The 20,668-nt window shown below is 44.0% G+C and overlaps 1 protein-coding gene across 8 annotated transcripts in view; it reads right to left on the bottom strand.

The window, feature by feature from the left end:
• RAF1 (Raf-1 proto-oncogene, serine/threonine kinase) overlaps positions 1-20,073 on the bottom strand; it is a 70,762-nt gene extending 50,689 nt beyond the window's left edge. The window contains exon 1 of one of the 8 annotated variants that reach the window (XM_053300250.1): positions 19,594-20,073. The gene's annotated coding sequence lies outside the window, so the exon portion shown is untranslated. Of the gene's footprint in view, positions 1-16,726; positions 16,748-18,808; positions 19,024-19,490; positions 19,560-19,593 lie in introns of those variants that run through there. The other 7 variants (XM_053300249.1, XM_053300256.1, XM_053300257.1 and 4 more) reach the window with 7 other exon arrangements.
• Positions 20,074-20,668: the final 595 nt, after the last annotated feature.

Here is a 20,668-nt window from a genome sequence, read left to right as displayed (position 1 = left end):
CGGGCCTGTAGCATAGAAAGGTGTAAGACAGAAGAAACAGAGGCAAAGCAATTATCCATACAAGATGAGAAAGAAAATACTATGAAGACAGAATAATGGATAGACAACTCAATTGTCCCTGAGGGTTGCTACCCTACACCCAAAACTGGCACCACAACCATCAAGTTTATATCCGCAAGTGGATCCGATAGCCTACGTCCACCTAGGAAAAATAATCCTTCACGGTAAGACCAGCATTTCTTTTTCCTTACAGTGGACAAAGGTCATCAGCTTCGTATGGGACATATCCAAGCCAACCACATTTTGCAGTACCGTGCAGCCTAACACCACCTTGGCTGCATGGAATGAAAATATCTTATAGCGTTTAATGACTGGAGAAACAGAAATCTAGGTGGCTGCTCTACAAGTCTCAGTGAGAGGAACATTTGTGGAAAAGGTGGCTGAAGTAGAAGCACTATGCGTGGAATGAGCTGTAATGCCCGTTGGAGCGGGCAAGCTCCAGAGATTCGTATGCTAACATGATAGTTGCCTGTACCCATTGGGATACGTTGACTTTGGATACCCTGTTACCCAGGGATGTAGGAAGAAATGAGATGAAAAGGGAGTTTGTTTGCCGTAACATGGCAGTACGTCTTAGGTAAATTCTGAATGCCCTATACACATCTAGAGTGCATCAGAGAAGCGCAGGAAGACGACCTCCTGTGTCTGATGGAGGGTACAATTAACCTTTGAGAGGAAGGTAGGGCCTAATGGTCTAACGACCATCTGCCCTGTGCATAATGGCTCTGGCAATGAGTTCCCCAGCCCGAGAGGCTTGCATCTGTGGTGATGGCTGTCTGTGAGGAGATTGTGAGTGAAAGCTCCTTGTTGAGTGCTGGATTCAGCCACCATTTGAGTGATCTGAGAAGTTTGTTCATCACAGGGAGCTGCACCTGCCTGCGTTCTATGATGGCCTCCTGATGTGGTAGGATGTGCCACAGGAGTGTTCATAAATGCCATCTTGTCCAAGTGATACATTCCATGCAAGAAATCATTAAGCCTAGGATTTTCGCCAGGAGCATCAGGTTTGCCAACTGTTCACAGGAGAGGATGAATCAGTGATCTCGACTTGTCTTTACATTCATAAGGTAGGGACACCGTTGCATTTTGAGTGCTGATGAGGCCTCCTAAGTATTGCAGGGACTAGGAGGGCGACAGATGACTTTTCTGATCACTGGTGATGAATACGTGGTTCAGGAGTGTTTGTGTGGTCTGTTGAATGTCCTTGTAGGCCTGTTGATGGGTCTGGGATCTGATGAGCATAACAACCCAGTAAGGGTGGATATGAATGGCTTGCAGACAATAGTGTGCCACGAGGGCTGCCATCAGCTTTAAAAAACACCCACAGGGCCAATGAGAGGCCGAAGGGCATTGCTCTTTATTGAAACTGGGGGTTGTTGTAAGAAAATCTGTGGTAGTGAGTGTTTATCTGGACATGTAGGTAGGCCTCTGAGAGGTCTATGGAGATGAGGAATTCCTGGGATCGCACAGCTTCCTTGACGGATCGCAGAGATTCTATGTGGAATGGCTTCTTTTTTATGAACCAGTTCAGGCGCTTGAGGTCTAGGACCGCCCTCCAGGACCCGTCTTTCTTGGGTACCAAAAACAACATGGAAACTATGACTTGCCATAATTCTGTTGATGCTACTGATTCTATTGCCTTGATCTCCAGAAGATGAAGAACAGCCAGATACATCTGTAGTTATTTGGATTGGTTTGGGGGAACGAGTGTGGTTAAGAAAGTGGTCGGGGGAGGTGTCTCAAACTCTAATGCGTAGCCATTTCGGATTGTGTCCAACACTCACTGCTCGGTAGTGGAGGCCCATCAGGCTCGCAAGTGTAGGGCGAGTTTGCTCCCGACCGGAACAGAGTCATTGTTTATGCATTTGGTAATTGAGGGCAGAGGGGCATCATCTGGACTGTTGTGGTGCAGAAGATCCCCTTGCGCATTGCTGCCACTGGGGACGCCAACCAGGTTAGTTGGTTGTGGGTCTCTGATTTCTGAAGGAGGATCCTGTATTTCTAGGAAATGTTTTGTTGGGATGAAAGGAGCTATTATTGAAACGAAAGGGCTTCCATGAATCTCAGCACCCTAGGAGAATAGCTTTTTTTCTTATCCCTACTCTTGACTACAATGGGCTCTAGAGAGTCACCAAACAGCTTAGTCCCTATGAAGGGGGGACTGCTAGGGAGTTTGTATTTAGCATCTGCATTCCAATATTTTAGCCAAAGGCTCTGACACACTGCCATCCCAAAGCCATAGACCTGGATGCATGTTGGATGCATGTTGAATCTCAGCTGGAGTCAGCCATGAGTGCCATGACCTTGGCTAGTTTATTAATGCCCTAGTGTAACCTATTTTCTGAAGGAGTGTATTGTACTAATCCCCCCATCCCCCATGGAATGGAGGCACGTGCAAAGATTGAAGTGGTAGCAAATGCTCTAATTACTGTAGCTGATGCCTCATGAGCCTTTCTTGGGAGAGAAACACACTTTTTGTCCTCTGGAGTTTAACTGTTACACCCCTTCTTTGTGCATGATTGCCCCTGAGACTAACTAGGCCATTGGTGCATCACCTTGAGGACCGAAAGCAAGTCCATTATATCGGGGAGAGGTTAAATAATTTTTAAGAGCATGATGTGGAAGGTCTGGAAGAGACAGGGGCATTCCATTCCACCACCATAATGTTTCTGAGCAGTGGTGGGAATGGTACCATGGTTGACGGGACCAGTTCTGATGGGAAGACTTGTAGGTCTAGGCCAGGAGGAGGCTGAGCATCTGGAGTGGAGACGACACTGATGACTCTCTTAGCTTCACCAGTAAGACTTCAAGTCAGCTGGTGCGAAGAAGTGTGAGCAGCTCAGTACTTGTGGTGTGGAGCTCTTCTCAGACAGTTTCTCATCTTTCGATTGGGGGTGGTGGTCCAAATAGACTTTTCTTTTGCCCCATGGTGCCCTTGCCTGAGGCCTGAAGCACCCTCTCTCTGTGGGTCGGGGGGAATGGCCAACCTTCCTTGACTGGAATCTGGAAAGTAGGAGGAGTCTCTCAGGTTCCGTCACCCCGTGGGTCTAGCCCTAGGAGCTGGAACTGGTTGGGGTAAAGAGCACTTAAGTGGCACAGAAAACCAGAGTGCTGCATTCTGTTGAAATAAATTCCTTTAGACATTGGGACACATCTTCTGGGAACGGATTTTTATTTATTTATTTTTACTGCCCCCACCCCCACCCCGGGAAGGTCTTGTTCATCAGAGTGGAGCTCTGTGAAGTTAGTATAGGAGCAGATGCAGCTTGCACGGGCTGTGTTATCTGGGACTGTGCTGTGTCAGGGACCAGCAAGCTAGAGCCCTGATCTAGTGCAGAAGGAAGCCTGGCATTTTGGAATACAAGGGTGTGCAGTGTCAGGGACCAGCAAGCTAGGGCACAGATCTAGCAGAGAAAGCCTGGCATTTTGGGATACAGGGTTGTGCAGTGTCAAGGGCTAGCAAGCTAGAGACTCAATGCAATGCAGAAGGAAGCCTGGCATTCTGCGATATGGGGAGCGAAAACAGCACAGCTGCACCCACTGCCCCACTTCCACAGGTACAGCAGAAATATCTTAGACTGAAATAGCATCCTTGTGCTATGCACCTTTGCCCGTGTTGTCTTGGGGCAATATGAGAGGTAGGCGTCTGGGCTGCTTCTGCTGGCAGAGCTCTTGTAGCAGGATACACTCACTAAGGCACAGAACTGCGGAGAGGGGCTGTTTTTTGAACGGCTGTGTGTGTGTTTGTTTTAAACAGAGCATTCCTTGCTTAAGTGTTTGCTTTTCTTTGCAGCCCTTCTATGTTGCTTAGGGCTCAGCAGGGGTTCAATCAGCTTGGGGGAACGAGCGAGGAATCATTTAGCTTCTGAAAGGATTTTTGGTTTTTTGGTTTTCAAGAGCTTTTTCCTCCTTTGGGTCTGAGGGGGGACCTTCCGAGAGGGAGTCCACTAACATCTCTCCCAACTGAGCTGCCTCCATAAGCTTGAAATGGGCGGGAAGGGAGTACGAAAAAGCTAACCCAGGAGTAAAAGGCATAAAAAAAGTTAACCAAGGCAAAACCCAAAGTAACTGAGCAGTTTTAACAAACAGACCAAATTAGAACAAAATGAAGTGTCTCCTTTCCCACCCCGCCACAGGAGAAGAAATAAAGCAGGTAAAGGGGGCGGGGAGGAACAAACTAGCCGGATTTTTAAAGAAGTTGATTAAGGAGCTCTTCAAAATCACTGTCTTTCGAGCCAGACAGGGCAGCAACTAGGTTTCTGGCACCACCTACTGTCTAACAGGAAGCTAGCCTGCATACAAAATTTAACCCTATCCTGTCTTGAGCCATGTGATAAACCCATACTAAGCTGATAAGCTTTGTCCACCAAAAGGAAAAATCTGGAGGTAGAAATTTCATTTTAAAATCATACCAACTACTCAGAAGAGAAGCCCTGTATTTAATAATGCATTCCCCCCTACACAATTTTTGTCTTTGATATACTTAAATGTAACTCAGGGGCATGCTCTGTTACTACTACGGATATGTCTATACTGCTTTTCAACAAAAGTTCTCAAAGTAGTTTACATAGAGAAATAAGAATAAATAAAGATGGCTCCCTGTCCCCAAAGGGCTCACATTTTAAAAAAAGAAAGAAAGACACCAGCAACAGCCAATGGAAGGATGCTGTGCTGGGGTTGGATTGGGCCAGTTGCTCTCCCCCTGCTCAATAAAGATAATCACCACTTTTAAAAGTTGCCTCTTTGTTCAATTAGCAGGGACTCAGTTGAACTACAGAGACTTTTAAACACATCAACTGCTATTTTACCATCTAATACTATCCTGAACAGTTATTCTGCCTACAACACATTACTGTAATCTAATTTAAAAGTTGGGCTGAACTACCCAAAATTTTCTATTTCTGCAATAAACAGACTTACAGTTCATATTACCAGTACCTATGTAGTAAGACTCTAAAGGTTCCACCGTACCCAATATGACTTACTCCCAGGTAGGGGTTGCAGCCTTTATTGTGTGGGCTGATAGATTTTAGATACCACTTAATTGGCTGCAATACTTTAGCTGTTCAGACCTTTCTGAATCAGAATGCAAAATCCAGGACATTTTCAGCTACGTGGAATAAGAAGAAAATGCCAACTCTATATAAACTATTTTTATATCAGTTGTGGTAAACTACCAGTAATATTCTAGCAATTTATAAACACACACAAGATTTGTTTATATGGAGCATTCAGAACCATCATTAGTAGTAGAAATAAGACATGTGACACAATAGCATTGTAAATACTACATGGAATGATCTTTTTTCCCTTTGCTGATTGGAAATGAACCTACATTTCTCTGAAGACCAAGCAAGATGCAATTCCTCTAGAGAGAAAAGCTTTATTCAGATATGAGGAAGAAATAATCCTTTACACAGTTACGAGCACCAAAGTGGATCGGAAGTCCTGATCCAGGCAGTCACTCACCACACTTGACCTCACTGCTCACGGTTACAGCAGCATTTGTCATAGAGAAATGCTGTAAACAGAAATCTACAAATCTACTTGCCAGCTCACCAATGGCGAGCACCCCCAACCCTCTGGCAAGCTGGACACCCAGAATCACACAGATCTTCCCAAAGATCTCATTTCCATTTTTTGAAATATCTGAAACAGCAGGAATCCTTTCTGAGCAGTCAGAGGGCTCCAATTGTTTCTCACCACCTCCATATTCTAGTGCAGATGACAGAAGATGAGTTTCTCTCCTAAGATCTCTGCTTGTTTGCCCAGAAAATAATCTGAGGAAAGAGAGAGGGCTGGTGGCTATAGTGTTCCCTCTAATTCTACTAAAAAGCATTTTATTATTTGAAACATTCTGCATTCCTGTACAATTCTAGCAGTCCAAAGCCATGAGGGTAAAGGGGAGAAAGACAGCATTTGTACTTTCTTCATACAACATTAGATACTGACTTAAGTCATAAAATTCTTAATTCAGACTATTAAGATACTTCATCTTTCCAGCAAAGCGCTTGCTGTTCAAGACTTAATCAGGGCAGATTTGATAAAATTTATTTAAATCACTTTTCAGGAAGACTCAATTTAATGATTTAAATCACAAGTCAGGATGGTTCTATTTAATCAACATATTCTAATAAAAGTGCAATCTTGCTGTCTGATATAATACACATTCACCACTACTCAGAGATAGTGGTGTTCACAAAACCAGTTTGCCCAGTTTGGTTCGAATCCAAGCTGGACTTGGCATGTTTGGTTTTGTGCCCCTGATCTAGAACCCCAGCTCGGCTCGGGGTTCTAAAAGCCAAAAATAAATAAACAAACAAACAAACATACTTGCCACCAAGTTCCGTGGCCTCCGGGAGTGCTGCCATGGTAGGGTTCTCTAGAGGTCCCCCCTCCCCCCGTCTTCTATGGGCCAGTTCGGCCCTTTTTGGGGTGGTGGCAGCCATTTTGGAGGCCACCATGCATGCACCCTGCCAATTTGTGTGGCCAGGTCATGAGCCAGGCCATGCAAATGGCCAGGGTGCATGAAGGGCGGCCTCCCAAATTACCACTGCCACTGAAGAAAGGGCCGAATTGGCCCATAGAAGACCCAGGGGAGGCCAGAAAGGGAACTGCAGGAGAACACCTCACAGCTATAGCAGCACCCCTCGGAGGCCGCCAAATGCGTTGGTAAGAATTTTAAATAATTCTTTTACAACCCCAAACCAGCTGCGGCCTTGCTCAGCTAAAGGGCGACCTCGATCTGGTTCACAAATCCCTACAAAAAGATAGTTGTAGGTTTCATTTTTAGAAGGTACATTCACATAATATATTAGGAATCAATTATTTGTTCTGAATTTTCAGGCTGATGTTCATCAAGAAATGGGATGAAGATTTCAGCTTTTTATTTAGTAACAAAGCTGATACAGACTTTTGAAGACATTAGGAAGTGAACCAGCTCGAGTTAAACTAATCATGGATGTTTGGAGAATATTCTTGTCATGATGGAGTACCACCACCAAACAGGCTTTTAAAAAATATATTAATAAGTTTGTTTATTCTGCTTAGTTCCTGCCCCCCATGAACCAACAGAATAATAATAATAATAATAATAATAATAATAATAATAAATTTTGTGACGATATCTATAACAACAATATTGATAATAAAATTCAGCCATCACAGGTCCTTGGGTAGGACTCAATGTCTGGATAAAACAGACCAGTCAATAACACCTGTCTGACTGTGTAAACAAGAAATAATAATAATACAAGCACATGTATTTTTTAAATTGTTAACCATTTTAGTTATAAACGTAAAGTTTTTTTAAAAATAGAACTAAAATAGGCAATTTCAGCCAAGTCAATACAAATAAGTTAAAATATTGGGTGGTACAGCCAACTCTAGCTCCTCCTTCACCTTTGTCTTCCTGTTTACTCATAGTCCGGAAAAGGGACAAGCTTTCCCTGCTTTTTCAGTTCCTAAATTACTTCTCAATTTAGAATTAGTCCAAAAGAAGAAAGCACTTTCTTTATACCTGCAGAAGAGCTAGTGCTGTTAGAAGCTGGATTACCACTTCAGTGGACGCCGAATCTGAATGACTGGTGACTTCTACCAGTTCACTGGTGTGACACACAAACTTCAAAAATCACTTAAAAATCAGCCTTTTGCCCAATTCCTTTCAAATAATTCTGATAGCTTCCTTGCCCTCCTTGGGCACTACCACCCACCACACTCTGCTCTAGGCCACCCCTTTGTCCCCGACATGAAGCTATACATTTGCGCAATCCTCATTATTCCCTATGAGGAATTCAAAAATAATTTTAAAATTCACCAATAATCAGGGGAGTGTCAGACTGCCTTGGGGTTTTGTGGGTGGTAGGCACCCCTGGGTGCCTACCACCCACCCCACTTTTGTGCCCCTAGGTGCTCCACAATAGGGGATATGGGCTGGTTGGAGTCCCATTATACCCTATGAGAAAAAAATAAAAATAAATTTCAAAAATTCATTTTAAAAAATCGTGCGAGTGTCTGATTGCTTTGGGGTTTGGGTGGCAGGTACCCATGGGTGCCAGCTACCACCCCACCCACTTTTGGAGGTGCAAACCAGTTCAAATTTGAACCGAACCAGAGGGGGGTTCGAGCAAAACCAAAACCAAACCACCCCCTCCTGGTTCAAACCCGGTTCGAATTCGAACCGAATCGGGCAAACTGTTTTTATGCACTTCCCTATCTACAAACACTAAGAGAATTCTATAATGAATTCCCATTCATCTGAAACGCATGCAGCCAGAGAAGACCAATTCTGCTGAGAACTTCCAGCTTGCAGCTTCAATCTTCCCTGGGCAGGCAAACACCAAGGTAAACAGGTAGGATTAAAAGTTAATCTAGGCTGCATTGTACACAAACACCATCAGAATAGTAGTAAACATGGCAAATTATTCATTTATAATGACAAAATAACGTGGTAGTTGCCAGATAATTTATTATTTAATAAGAACAGGCAGCCATCTTATACCGAGTCAGAGCCTTGGTCCATCTAGCTCAGTATTGTCTACACTGACTAGAAGCAGCTCTCCAAGGTTCCAGGTTGGAGTCTTTCCCAGTCCTACCTGGAGATGCCCAGGGATTAGACCTGAAACCTTCTGCATGCAAATCAGGTGCTCTACCACTAAGCTATATCCCCATACCCTTATAACACTACACAAGCATAAGCCTAGCTCCTTCTACAGTGCTATGACATTTTGTTGCACAGCAGAGTGGAGAATCCTGTGGAACGTAGGTGGAGCTACTAAGAAACACCAACATTCAAAAATCAACGTCAATAGGACAGGCAAAGCAATATCTAGGCCAATACAGTCCAGCTTCAAATATGAAGTCCCCTGGCCAACTCATTCCTGCAACAATTTATTTCTTCTTATTACTAATGAGGAGCATACTGTTCAATGGCCATTTATTACAACTTTAAAACACATAAAGATGTGCAGCAAAGTCCTCCAAGTAGGAAAAAAGACTTTAGGTAAGTAGTTATTAATCAATTGTTGCTACCCAGACAAGATTGTCTCTAGCAAAAGATGGAAAAGCTCCCATAATCTTCACTTCGAGAAGAACATATTTATTGATTTGATTTGATTTCTATACCGCCCTTACAAAAATGGTTCAGGGTGGTTTATACAGAGAAATAATTAATAAATAAGATGGATCCCTGTCCCCAAAGGGCATACAATCTAACAAAATAGTGACCAAAAGCATTCAAAATACATTTACTTTGTAGACTACTGAATATCTTAGTCATATGGAGACAGCCTATATGGACATATCCTCAAGCTAACTTGGCAAAGAGGCACCTTTTAATGTGGTGATTCTCTTTATTTAGCAGGGATAGAGTGACTGGCCCTATCCACCCCAGCACAGTACCTCCAGTGACTGTTGCTGGTGTCTATCTTATGTTTCTTTTTAGATTCCTTTGGGGACAGGAATCCATCTTATTTATATATTATTTCTCTGTGTAAACCGCCCTGAGCCATTTTTGGAAGGGCGGTATAGAAATCGAAAATAATAATAATAATAATAATAATAATAATAATAATAATAATAATATGGGAAACAGTGGAGTGAGTGAACTGTTCAATTGCCTTTGAAGCCAAGAAAGATTATATTAGAAGTTGTTTCAGTCTCAGAGCTTCCACAAGAGACTGAAAAACAGGTGTGATTGATTCAAGGAAATGCATAGCTCATACTAGATTAAACACAGTAAAAGATCTGGAGTAAACATGAAAAGAACAGCACTGTTAGGCAGATGCTGCAGACAAAAAAAGCCTAATTAAACCAGCCATCTATGCTCTAAATGAACATCAAGTTGCACACCGGTCAACTTGCTGTGGTAGCTCAGTTGGTAGTTACAGCTAAGGAAAAGGGCAGGTGGCAACCATCTTTATTGAAGGAAAAGATTGCTATGGGAAGAGGCAATCAGACAGGGGCATATCTAGGGAGGGCAGGCAGGGCACGTGCCCCGGGTGCCACTTGAAAGAGGATGCCATTTTAAAAATTTTTTTTTTAAAAATTTTAAATGGCCACCGAAAACAAAATGGCCACCGTGCATGCTCAAATGGCCTCTGTGAGGCTCTAGGCCAGGCCAGGCCTTGCAGAGGCCATCTGAGCATGTGCAGTGGCCATTTTGTTTTTCAGTGGCCATTAAAAAAAAAAAATTAAATGGCCACCACACATGCTCAAGTGGTCCCTGCGAGGCCCTAGAGGCCATCGGGGAAGGGAACCTTTGCAGACCGCCCCCCACAGCCTTTAGGAAGCCCCCTGAAGGGGCTACAGATTTTAAAAAATTAAAAAGATTAATATAGTATAGGTCACTGTTCATATATTCAGTTTGGCACTATATACAGAGAATCAGGGCTGGTGAATACTGAGCTGAAGCTTATGAGCTAGGATTGTATTCATTTGCTCTTACTTTGCTTCTTGTGATAAGTGAGTTAAATGCGATGTCTTAGTAATATGGCTATTAATGGTGAGTTTGTCTTTGAATCAGCTGCAGCCAGCACTCGCGTCGAGCATCCTAGATCTTCTGGGGGCCACGCAGCCCCCAAACCCCTCCGGCTCTGTGACGGAGCCAGCAGCCATGTGGGCAGCCGATCCAGCTGCCCAGCTACGAGCAGCTGCTCATATGTGGGGAGAGAGGGCTAAGTCCACTCTCCCCTTAGAACCCCATCAGGCACTTCACACATGCCGTGCGAAGCACCTCAATAAATGAAACCAGCTTTTTAGAGGTCAATTTTCAGACTGATGTATCTCAGTCTTTTCTCAACAAACTTGCATCAAATTCAAAAAGGTGGTGATAGTTGTCACCTAATTGTTCCACAGCAGATTCGGTGGATTAAATAGATGGTTGCTAGTATGTTCAGGGCTTATAATGGCAGGGTTCAGTTTTTGCTCCTCACCTTAACTATATGGGCACCACTGTGCTTGTATAAGAAAACAAAAAAGAACAGAAGACCATAAGGGCAATAACCAAGAACTTTCACTCTGGCCACCTTTAGACATAACGCGGAACTGGGGTCCAATGGACCTGTCCCCATTCTCCTGTCTGCTTTTGGATGTTTAGGAGAGCTGCCTCTCTGCAGTCAGTGAGACCACAGAGAGGTGGGGGAGCTGGCTGTGTGGGCTTCCTTCTTGACAGAAGGTCACACCGCACAGCCAATCAGGCTGGACTGAAGGAGGAGCTTCTTCCTGCAACTCCAGTTCCATGGAGCTGAAACTGCAGTGCCAGCATTTGGGTGTAACACTGGCACCACAGAACTGGAGGTAAGGGCAGCAAAAGTCCACTCTGACTGAACATTCAGAGTGGAGTTTGGGAAGGGAAACCGCAAATCCCTTCTCAACCTTAATTCCAGTTTCATCCATTCGGATGTGTGGCTTGGGAAACCAGAGGGAAACAGACCTCCAGTTTCCTGGTATATCCGATTTTGGCACCTGATTTTAATGTCAAATTGAAACCAGGCAAAGTATAGGATTTGCTGAATGGAACCTCAAAGCACTTGAGTCATACCAAGTTTTTAAAATGAGAAGTGTTTTATTAAACACTCTGTAGTGCTTCACTGAACTAAGCCCATCACTGCTGAAGCAGCATGCTGTGCACTCAGAATTATGGCACTAAATACAGCATACATGTATGTAAATGTGCATTCAAAGTAAATCTTACACAAATTTCGTACAGCTGTTCTGTTCCAATGTCAAAGATACCACACTCCCGTAGAAACCTGCTCAATAAAGCCAGCAACCTTAAAGGTACTATGAAATCAAAATAATCCTACAGAACTTGCCAAAAGCTAAATAGGAAGCCTTTCCACAATAAGTGAATGATTCATACTACCACAAAACAGGTTCTAAATTAGCCTCTGACTCTACTATGATAGGCCAAAGATGTTCCTACTTCTAAAAGCTTTATATATACCTGGCTCTTGATAAAGGCAAATTCATACAATACCTCTCGCTCCCCACAGGAATTCACAGGAATCTGTGAACCAGGAAATCAGACTTCTGAAATTCCCATAATTGTGAAAGTCCTTCTTCTAAACAGCTGTAATCACAGGAATCGCTGCCAGTCACAACTATGATCACCTGGTACATTTCTCCATGTGAATCAATGGGAGAAATGGAACCATCACAGGGGGAAAAGGTCTGCAAATTAACCTTAATCTGCACTGAACACATTCTATGCTAGTTCTAGAACATCCAATACTAGTTGTGGAGATTAGTGGTGTGCACGGAACCGTGGATGTGCGGTTCAACGCTGGCCGGGGGGGTGTTCTTTAAGGGCGGGGGAGAGTGCACTTAGTCCTCCTGCTGCTGTCCCCCATCCAGCACTCCATTTTTAGGGTAATCCATGGGGCGGCAGCATACCTCCCTGCCGTCCCTTCCCCCGTTCTTGGCCAGAAGTAGCGTGTGCACCGACCGCGCACCTCGCATACACGTGCAATGGGCGCACACACTACTTCTAGCCACTTCCGGTCAAGAACAGGAGAAGGGGCGGCAGGGAGGTACGCTACCGCCCCACGGACTACCCTAAAAATTGAGCGCTGGCGGGGGAAAGGAGACAGGAGGAATATGCGCCCCCCCGCCATTAAAGAACCACCCCCCCCCCACCCGGCATCAAACCTTTGAGCTGGCGCTGCATTCAAACTGGTTCAAAGGCCTCTAGAATTGCCTCCGGACCGGTTTGTGCATATCCCTAGTGGAGATGTACTCCAAGGCACTCAAGAGGCATCTCCTGTGATATTATCAACAATGTCTTCTAGCTAGTATACAGGAAAACTACTTGCACGGGGATAAGGGATGACTTTTGTAACCACACTGAACTATGTAAAAACAAATAGGGAAGACCAATAATTTCTACAAGGAACTAGCTGGCACAGAAAGGAACTAGCTAGTGCTAAAACAGAAAGAGACTAGATTAAAGACAAGTCAGTCCAGAAATAAATGCACATGCAAACATATTCCCAGATGAAATATTGCTTCCAAAGTCTCTAATTAATCCAGTCTTTTCATCCAACAGAGAAGCCGACATACACCTCCCTGAAGGTCTATCTAAATTACTCTATTGCCACAATATACAGAGTTGGTACACTAGCTAAAAAATATGTCGCAGGAAACCCAATTCAGTTGTTGCCTTATATAAACCACTATCTTTCAGCCTGTCCACCCACCCTCATCTACAAAGTGATTAGGATAATAATACTCACCTACCTTACAGGGGTGCTGAACTAATGTGATTGAAGAATTTCATTCACTTGAAAGTGCTATATCAGTGGACACATTTGTAATTAGGGCAAAGTTCTGAAAGTGTTTTAATCTAAAACATCTCTAAAACATTCAGACAAATGTAAAACGGATTTCAAGAAAGCAAGAGAGCAGATTTCAAGAGGAAGAGAGCTGGTCTTGTGGTAGCAAGCATGACATCCCCTTAGCTAAGCAGGGTCCACCCTGGTTGCATATGAAAGGGACGATGTGTGAGCACTGTAAGATATTCCTTTTAGGAGATGAGGCCACTGGGAAGAGCAGAAGGTTCCCAGTTCCCTCCCTGACATCTCCAAGATAGGGCTGAGAGAGAGTCCTGCCTGCAACCTTGGGGAACCTGCTGCCAGTCTGTGTAGGCAATGCTGAGCAAGATGGACCTATGGTCTGACTCAGTATATGGCAAATTCCTATGTTCCTAATTTTCCTTAGGACTGAAGATTACAAGATCGAACATGTGAACTCAAATACAGAATTTTTTAAAATCCATATATCATTTTACTCTTTCCTATTCAGAGACATGTAGGTGTATTACCTGTCATTACTTGCAATTTTCACTCATTAACTTTTTTTTTTTTACACTAGAACTAAAATTCAGTTACTGTCCTTTAACTTAAAATCACAAGGACAGATCTAATGGAATAGGTAAAAATAGCACTACAAGATGCCAAAGGAGACTCTTTCCACTATCTGGCCACTGCTTAGACTGCAACATCAGCTGGTTTTCTTTTTATAACCCCTTGGCTACATAGTATATGTATGAACTACAGCGAACTGGTTGAATTTAAAAGGTTGAGAAAGAAGACTCAATCTCTCATTTGCATTCATCTTTGCCCTTTATGTTTTCTTAGATTGTAGCCCATTTTAGAGTCATGGGTTGGTTCTTCAAGCAACCAAAAATAAAAAAATAAAAAGGGGGAGGGGAGACCTTGTCCTCTCCCGCTTGTTTGATTTAAGTATACCACAGTAAAATCCACTTCAGCTAAAGAAACAGCAAGTCCTCCCAAAATATAGTTCAGTCCTGCACAATTTACTATTACCCTCAAAAGCAAATGCAGCCCAACAGCCACACAATGAACCTTCTGTGTTTGCTGCATGACTGGGACTGCAACAACAGGGGAGTTGTCAATCTCCTGGCAGGCCATAACACATGACTAGTAGGCTGCATTTATTCTGGTGGGTTACAAGTTGCAGATATCTGAAATAGACAGAGGGAAGCAAATATTTATTCCTTCTGCAAAACACCAATTAAAAAAACAGAAACCAAGTGAAGCATACAGTCTCCAACTGTGTGTCCAACATCATCTTCTTTCTCACCCACAAAAAATTTCCCAAGAGCATTTCATATGAATATGACGTTCTTCAGAATCTCAGTATCTCCCAAATGCACACCTTAAACCCAAGAGAAATATAAATGGTAGTTGGTTCATACCAAATCACTTATGGGACTTAAAATATTTTTGGTAGCTGATGAAAAATCAGTTAAGGCAGGTGGGGTAGATAGTTAGCAAGGATGGGGGAGAGGAAATATGGGTAGTTTGAACAACAGAGGATCTGGTTCAACCTTTTTATTTCAGAAGTCCAAACCCACAAACACTTAGTACTCACTCACTTACACCCAGGAATTGTGCAAGCTAAGCTAAACAAAACGTTAGAATCAGACAAGTTTGATTTACCACCGTACATCTATAACAACTGCAGTATTCAGGAATTGCTTAAGTCCACTCACTAGGAGATGCATACCATGCCAGTGAAAAACAAATATCTCCCTATTTAAGCAAGAAGTCCCATGGTTTACACGATGCTGTGGTTAAGCCAACAGCAGAATGTAAACCTTAAGTCTATGATAATGTTATCATGGACTATGATACCATCTCTACACCTAGTTAAGGAATGAACGCGACTCTAAACAGCACAGACAGAGAACTTGCTTTCCCAAGTCAACAAACATTCTCTCTGTCTCCTGTTTGGCTCCCTTTCACCCCCATCCTTAGTATTTACATATTACTCAACTAATAGCTTAGATTTTTCTCTCCTCCAAGTTCCTTATAAATTAGATTTCAGAATTTTGCCTCACTCTACCTCTAAAAATTACAAATTAAATGCAACACCGAGGCCCCTTGGGTCTAAAATCCCAAAACAGATTTAATTACTGTTAACGCCACACCCATCTACCAAATCAGTGAACCAGCCTCCCTCAGTTCACAATGTAAAAATATACAAGATGTCCCAAATGTTCTTCAGTTATACTATGTGCAGTGAATTGAGTGCATTGCTAATTGATAGCTTTATTAAGATTTGCCAGAATGCCAGCAATTTTGGTTACACCTCAGCTGTACTGGAACATCAAGTCAGAAAGTAAATAAGAGCTCTTGTCATATACTTGAAGAAGGGAATCTAGGCAGCACTGAAATGCCACAAATGCAAACACAGCATCACCCAACAAAATAATTCTGCACACTAACATAAAACACAATTTTAAACTAAAAAGCCAACTAGCCACAACTTTTGACAAGTTAAAATTGATCATTTTATCATATGCATATCCTTTGTGCAAGTAGATTTCTTCTGAATTAGCTCTCCAAAATGACAGCAGCACAACACAGCTCCATTTTACAACTACAAATGAACATAGGAACCTAAATTGTTGTACTGGTCAAAAGGTACAAAAATATTTAGAAGCATTTCTATTATAATCCAAGGCTGGTCTTTGGTCTATCTTTAAGCAATAATCTCCTAAACTATCTTGACAATAGCTATATTTTCCAATGAATACGTGTACCCACTGTCACAGAAAACCAAAACAACTAGTTCTTAAATTCTGAAAGACTTATTCACTGATATATCATTCATTACCTCCTACAGCTTATCATTTTAATGCATAAGGAGAGATGAGACTAATGTGAAATGTTTGTACATATTTCTCACTAAAATACATTCAGCATAATACACTAGTACTTTGTAATACCACATGCAATAACTTCTCAAACAAAATTGCTATTTACACAGAAAATTCTGAAAAAAACAGACCATTTAAAACACATTAGGTTCTGCCATATAATCAGCAATGCTGCAAGTATTAGCTTTAAGTAGTCTCCAGTGCAGCTAAGCCAATAACAACACATATAACAAATGAGGCAGGAGCCAGCACTTGCCTAACTGATCTCTGCCCATTATTATATTTGAGCAGCAACTGAACTTACCAGGTTCTCACCCAGAGTCTACTTTTTTAAATGTATGTTATACAGTACATTCAACTGATCACCTGAAAGTTATGCTTAAGCCAGAATTGCTAAATATGAACAAATAAAGTGGCTTTATAGACCAGTACTGTCTAACTACTGGGGTGGGAGGCACTGTTTTACGGTGGTTCCGCTCCTACCTCGCGGACAGGTTCCAGATGGTGTTGATTGGAGACTGTTGCTCTTCAAAATCTGAGCTTAAGTGTGGTATTCCTCAAGGCTCCATACTTTCTCCAATGTTTTTCAACATCTACATGAAACCGCTGGGAGAGATCATCAGGGGATTTGGAGCTGGGTGTTATCAGTATGCTGATGACACCCAGATCTACTTTGCGCCAGCTTTTTCAGGAGCTGGCATATCCTCCCTAAATGCCTGCCTGGAAGCAGTAATGGGCTGGATGAGGGAGAATAAACTGAAGCTGAATCCAGATAAGACAGAGGTACTTATTGTGCGGGGTCAGAACTCTAGAGACAATTTTGATCTACCTGTTCTGGATAGGGTCATACTTCCCCAAAAGGAACAGGTCCGCAGTCTGGGAGTACTCCTGGATCCACACCTCTCCTTGGTTTCTCAGGTTGAGGCAGTGGCCAGGGGTACTTTCTATCAGCTTCAGCTGATATGCCAGCTGCGCCCGTTTCTCGTGATCAATGACCTCAAAACAGTGGTACATTTGTTGATAACCTCCAGACTGGACTTCTGTAATGCACTCTACGTGGGGCTGCCTTTGTACGTAGTCCGGAAACTTCAGTTGGTTCAGAATGCGGCAGCCAGGTTGGTCTCTGGGTCATCTCGGAGAGACCACGTTACTCCTTTACTGATGGAGTTACACTGGCTGCCAATAGGTTTCCGGGCAAAATACATAGTGCTAGTTATAACTTATAAAGCCCTAAACGGCTTAGGCCCTGGGTATTTAAGAGAGCGTCTTCTTCGCTACGAGAGAAGGTCCGTCTCTAGTTACCTCCAACTTGTTTGGTGGTCACACAGAGACTGGCCTTCTCGGCTGCTGCCCCGAGATGGTGGAATGCCCTCCCTGCTGAGTTATGATCCTCCCCATCTCTGGCTATTTTAAAAAAACATTTGAAAACCCATTTTTTTACCCAAGCTTTCTCAGGTTTTTAATTTAAAAATGCTGTTTAATTTTTATGGTTTTTAATTATTATATTGTCTTAACTTTTATGTGTTGATATATGTTGAATTGTTTTATCTTTTATACGTGTTTTAATTGTTAGTCACCCAGAGACATAAGTTTGGGTGGGGTATAAATTTAATAAATAAATAAAATAATGTGACCGGCAGTGTTTCTGCCATGGTCTCTGATGGAGGCTAAGCCCTACTACACAATCTTCATTAACTGGAGATGCCAGGAATTGGACCTGGGCCTTACTTATGCCAAAAATTGGACTTTGGGTCTATGGTCTCTCCCAAAATAGGTAGATCAAAACATTCAAGAACATCTGCTTATCTTATTTAAAACAAGTATTTAAGTCCCATTTAAATCAAGACTTACTTCCAAGTAAACACAGATAGAACTGAGTTAAGCCTCATTAATGTTACACTATCACACAAAGAAAAAATAGTTTACATAAACTTTATTTCCCCAAACAAAATATATCCAAAAAAGAGTTCAAGGTAAGTCTGTTTGCATTATCATCACTGGCTTGGTTTGCATTATCTAAATCGTGTTTGATTTTACACAAATAAGTTAAATAAATAAAGACCAGTTAAAAATAGTTGTGCAGACTCAAATAAGGCTCCTCTTCCTCAGAAGATGGTTGTTAAAACTCCCTGCTTATTTTCTATCACAAATAGCAGGAATTCACCTTTACTTCGGTACAGTCTTATGCAAGAAAACTGTGGAATAACTACATAATTCCCTCCTACCTACCTTAAAAGCAACCCAAACCTGCTTCTGATACGACTAGATCGCACAGGGAATGGGAATCCCTGTGCCTGTCGTTTCTCCTCACTCTCCCCTCTACACCAATGACCTCATTTATGAATGCTTATAGCCACCGGTTAAAATTATTACAAGTGCATTTCACAGGCTTATCGAGAAGGCAAAAAGATTCATCCATCCAGAGGATGCTGCTGCCGGCGCCGCGGCTGTCATCTCAGTAGTAGCGCTTTTGAATCCTCACGGGCACTTCGGAGGAGCAGAAGAGCTCCACACACACCACCACCGCCACAAATAAACCCAGAGACCCAAATAATAATCACATACTTTGCCAACTCGTGGCCAAAAAGAAAAGATCAGACCGACTGTCGTATGGCGAGCCGCTTCTGGATCCGCGGGGGTTTTGCCACAACAAGAGGCAGGCATCGGTCTGCCAGCATCAACTCCACTGAAGAAAGCGCCAACTCAACTCGCCGCCGATGTCAGCGGCGACGCAGCAGCATCCATTCCCACCCTTGTCAATAAAAGCAGGAAGACCCGCGGCGGCGGCATCGCATTGTTAAGACGCCAGTCAAGACACCGGCAGCCCTTCTCACCCTCACTCCTTAAAGGGCAGGAGGGTGCCCTTTCTCCCCCATCCGAAAAAGAAAAGCAAATGAGGAAGGAACCAGAGAAAGGGAAGGGGGGGGGAGGAGGAAGCAGCAGGAAGGGCCGAGAGCAGCACAGCGTTGGCGTCTCCTCCTTGCAAACAGCAGCTAAGGGGCTGCAAAGTGGGGACTCTCGCTCAAACGAGGGGAGGACAGCGGAGGCCGCCTGGAATGGGGAGCAGCCCCGGACTGAACCCGGGCCACGGCGCAACAGCCCCCTCAACCGCGGCGGGGGGGGGGCTCCCTGGGGCAGACCATGCAAGGGGAGAGGCGCCTGGCGCAGCCCCCGTACGCGCAGCGCCTCCGGTCCCGGTCCCACCACTGCAATGCAAACTCCACACAACTCCACACCGCGGAGGCACCTTCTCCGTCTCCTCAATGCCGTTTCCAAGACCCCGATTGCGACAACACACCACCGCCGCCGCCGCCCCCTTCAGCAGCCCCGCACGCAAAGCCGCCCAGTACCTGTCCAACTCTCGGCTGCCGCCGCTGCGCCCCTTACTCCGAGGCGCCTGCTCCGCTCGCCATCTAAAATGGCGGCTCTAACGCGGAGACATCGACGCTCGATTCGTCACGCCTGAAGCGCCAAGACTCCGGCGGCTCCAGTCGTCCTTTGCTCCGCCCTTTCGACTCCTCGGAGGCGCTCCTCGTTCGTTCGTTCCTCCCTCCCTCGTCTCAGCAGGCAGCCCTTCGAAACCAGATGGCTGGGAAACCCTTGCCAGCTGGCGCGCGGGGCGGGGGGATTCGAGAACCTAAGTGGGGTCTTGGAGGTTACGGAGAGTCCCAGCTGCCCTTGTGGGGCAAGCAAGTCACCCTAGCCCTTGAGAAGGCGCGGGAGAGAAGCACTGCCTTGTCTGCCTGCCTCCAGCTTCCACCGTGTAAGCCGTGGAGGGGCCTCCCAAGCCTTGTCTAGACTGGCAGGATTAAGGTTGCCAGATGTCCCCTGTTTTCAAGGATGCTTCCTTATCGTCAGAGCATCACACCCTGCAGCGGGGGAGCTTCAAGCTTTCAAAAAGTCTTGTATTTCTGGCTGATAGAGCGAGGGGACGTGAGAGGAAAGCTGGTCTTGTGGTAGCAAGCAAGCAAGCAAGCAAGCCTTGTGCCCTTAGCTAAGCAGGGTCCACCCTGGCTGCATATGAATGGGAGACTAGAAATGTGAGCACTGTGAGATATTCCCCTCAGGGGATGGAGACACTCTGGGAAGAGCAAAAGGTTCCAAGTTCCCTCCCTGACTTCTCCAAGATAGGACAAGTTTGTTTGTTTTTTGATAGGACAAGATTTTTTTATTGAACCAACAAACTACCAAAGCATACAGTACGTTGCCAAAGCACAATTATATACAAAGTGGTTGTTTGTACATGATATATCTACAAAGATTTACACACAAGAATTTGGAAACACACAAGTTATGAAGTATATGCAGGTAGTACTGTAACTCGGGGGTGGGGGATTACAAGGCACATCAGGTAATGGGGGGGGGTTACGTCCGACATCCATTTCCACAATTTGTCCCATTGCTGTTTAGAAGAGATACTCTTGT

This window comes from Hemicordylus capensis, chromosome 2 (genome assembly GCF_027244095.1).
Source record: "Hemicordylus capensis ecotype Gifberg chromosome 2, rHemCap1.1.pri, whole genome shotgun sequence".
NCBI lineage: Eukaryota > Metazoa > Chordata > Lepidosauria > Squamata > Cordylidae > Hemicordylus > Hemicordylus capensis.
This window is presented reverse-complemented; position numbering and strand designations above follow the sequence as displayed.